This window comes from Pieris brassicae, chromosome 6 (genome assembly GCF_905147105.1).
Source record: "Pieris brassicae chromosome 6, ilPieBrab1.1, whole genome shotgun sequence".
Taxonomy (NCBI): domain Eukaryota; kingdom Metazoa; phylum Arthropoda; class Insecta; order Lepidoptera; family Pieridae; genus Pieris; species Pieris brassicae.
In genome coordinates this window covers 16,882,905-16,886,236 of record NC_059670.1, presented here as the reverse complement: position 1 = coordinate 16,886,236, position 3,332 = coordinate 16,882,905, and the positions used below count along the sequence as shown (strand labels likewise).

Sequence of the window (3,332 nt, the reverse complement as noted above, 5' to 3'; positions counted from 1 at the left end):
CTTACACTCACAAAAGAAATCTTTGTCAAAGAATATTTGAAAATAATATATTAAATTGTTATAACCAACATACGACATACTTTATGCCCACTCTCATTAATTGTAAAGATTCATTACGAGCATGTCCTTTATATCGACGATAAGCACCGAGCTTTTTTAACAATACGCGACAGAGTCCTAGCAGGAATCTTCATTTCTCGCGATAACATTTGTTGCTTCGTAATGGGGCTTCGACGAATTCTGGCTTTAACAGCATTAACTGCCTTTGTAATATATACGAACATATGGCTGCTACCAAGCTTTTGAAGTGTCTGGAATATAACCGATGGCTTCATACCCACTTTGTACAAAACGATCACTGTAATCCTATTTTCTTTAACATATTGTAATTTGATAATGAACACAAATTCATTGGGAGAGGCTTAAAGGTAACGCGGCTTTAAGTTAATGAAGTCCCTTTTTAGGAAATTAGAAATTTCGACACTCCCGTACTGCCTAGCTTCTCTGTCACATATCTGCCGGATTGCGTACCTGAGAGGATGTGGCTATGATGTAGGGGTCCTTGTTTTAAAACATAAAATAAATATTGTTACGGTTATCGTTTAGAGGATTTCGGCTTATGCATAAAATTAACGATAGATTACCTTTAAAACTGCGCGGAAATAGTTATTAATCATCGATTCGTAATAATATATTAATTCATGATCATACATACGCATGTTTAATCAAATACTGCATCATATAAAGTGGCACAAATATTTGTTATTTTATAAAAGCAATGGGCTTGAAAGTTTTTAAATATTCTTTATTTTTAGATAGGGTTTTTAATGATTCGACGTATTCTTTTTTAAATGTATCGTATTTTTTTGCCTTTTTGAAAATAAGTTAAAATGCAACACTGGGTACTCTAATTGTCTGGCGGGCATATTAATTATTTCTCCGTAAAATGTTCCGTATCCCAGATGCATCAAACTTTATATTTTTTATATATTTTTCTGTTTCTATAAAAGGATTCTGTTATTTCTTCTGGATAAAATTATTAAATGGGTCTATCTATGTGCGTAAGCGTATAGGTCAAGAGAGTTATTTTACACATGACAGCTGTCCATCCTAATCTGAATACAAATAAACTCAAACTCAAAATAACTTTATTCATATAGGTAAACAAGTACACTTATGAACGTCAGAAAAGGAGTTAAATTAATTCTAACTTTACATTTACTACGTGGGTAACACTGAAAATGTTCAGAACGGGCCAGTTAGAAACATTGCTAATGAAGACTTATTTTAAATTTCAATTTTAGAACTCTTTGGTAACCTAATTTTTTTTTGTGAATTGGCAGCAAATCTAAAACTCTTTTTTTTAGGAAGCAGAAAGCTACTTCTGAACTTAAAATTATTATCTCCTAACAGTTCTACACTCTCATATTAATGTTTTTGCTGTCTCTGATGATATTAATATTTTTTAATGTTTTTGTTATTAATATGTAAAAAATGTAAATAATAAAACAGTTTTCTCTTAATTTTAATTCACTCCGATTAAAATGGCACACTCAAAAATAACAGTTTTCAACGTAGTGGTTTTTTTCGTTACAATCTATTTGCTTTTAAGTACCTAATTAATAAAAATAACATTATTTGTTAGTAATAAATGAAGAAAATTCTTCTGCATATGGTAATCAATTTTGACTTCTAATCGATTTATAAATAAAACAAAGTATAGTCAGCACATAATTTATTGCAAATATTTAGAGATAAAGTTGAAAATATGAAAATTTAAAGCAGAAAAATAATGCTGCATTTATCTTATGTCGTCATAGATCAACGACTGCAGATGCAGTATCTTTGAGCATTGCAACGGGACCTACGGTATCCCAACGAACTGCAGACCGAGCGACAAAGCTGTGCGGTACAAATACGACGGCGTGATTCCCCTGCGCGAGCGCTGCTTGATGACCACAGTTCAATCGCTTCAGATACGCCATCTGATGGAACTTCCACGTCTGAAAATAAAGGTCTCAATTTAAGTAACTAGACTTTAGATTATGTTAATATTATTATTTGTACACAGCTAAAAATGCCTTGATATATCTGAGTAGATTTTTATATTATATAAAATAACGATGATTTTTCATCAATATTAAACAGTTAGCCTAATGGTTAAGTGGTAAAATCCCTGAGGTGAAGCGTTCAAATGACCTGTCAAAATATATAGATATTTATTTCTGAATGCAGCATTAACATTTACAGTGAAAGGTAAAAATCGAAATCAAACCTGCATACCTTAGATCGATCGAAAAAATACACCAAAAGAAAAGGCTTGGTTCAAATTCTGAACTGTGCCATTCAAGTAGGATGGAAAGGGTCTTGGCGCCTTGATGACTTTTGAAAAGTTAATAATACTAAATATCTTTTGATTATCTATACCTTTGGTAAGAAATAAGTTGGACTTACCCGCTGGAGCACTTTGCACAAAGGCGGCAAATGCAAGAAAAACAAGGGCGAAAATTGCGAAGTATTTCATTTTGATGTTTATTTCTTGTATTAATTTTTCAATTGATACCATTTCTCCAAAATCGTGTCTATTTATATGCAATCATCGGTTGAATTTGTTATCTTTAATCTTTAAACTTAACATTTCTTTCCCGAAAACATAATTATTAGATTAAGATAATGATATATATTTGTGCATGTTTGATTGACTTTCATTGAAAAAATCCCCGTGAATTTTTTGATTAAAAATATTATCTACTGAAAGTATACACGCTAATGTCTTAATATGTTTGACAAAAATTTACATACTTGCTGTTATATGTGTTGTTAACTCTATATTTCAGGATGTTTGTCATATTTAAAGGTCGTGGGCAGTCCACTATTAGTGCACAACCGGAAACATTTATTATCTTTTCACCTGAATTTTATCCCAGGACCTAGATTCATACGCCGTGGCATTATATCAACAAATTTATAATATTTCTATACGATTTTGATCCTAGTTATCTTAATTCTAATTAGTTTTATCTACATTGTAATATATTTGATTGTAACAAAACCAAACCAATACCACAAACTCCGCGAAACGCGTAAAATTGTAAAAGTTATACGATTCCAGCCTTTGAAAGAAGCTTAGCGAACATAAACATTTGAGGAAAGTTGTTAATGAAAACCGCAAGGCTTTTGGAACCACGGTCGATATCTAGTAATATTATAAACACGAAAGTTTTTGAGGCTTTTAATGGTTCTGTATAGAAATTTGTTTTAAAATACCTTTACCCCTCGTAGTAATAACAATGAAGCCATTATACAAGATAATTGAGTATTTAAAATAATAA

General features: G+C 31.3%; 1 long non-coding RNA gene across 1 annotated transcript; it reads right to left on the bottom strand.

Moving 5' to 3' along the window:
- Positions 1-1,720: 1,720 nt before the first annotated feature.
- On the bottom strand, positions 1,721-2,666 carry LOC123710954. The gene is made up of 2 exons (XR_006753883.1): positions 2,455-2,666; positions 1,721-2,003 (listed from the first exon to the last, which is right to left on the bottom strand). It is a non-coding gene; the product is annotated as an uncharacterized LOC123710954 (long non-coding RNA).
- Positions 2,667-3,332: the final 666 nt, after the last annotated feature.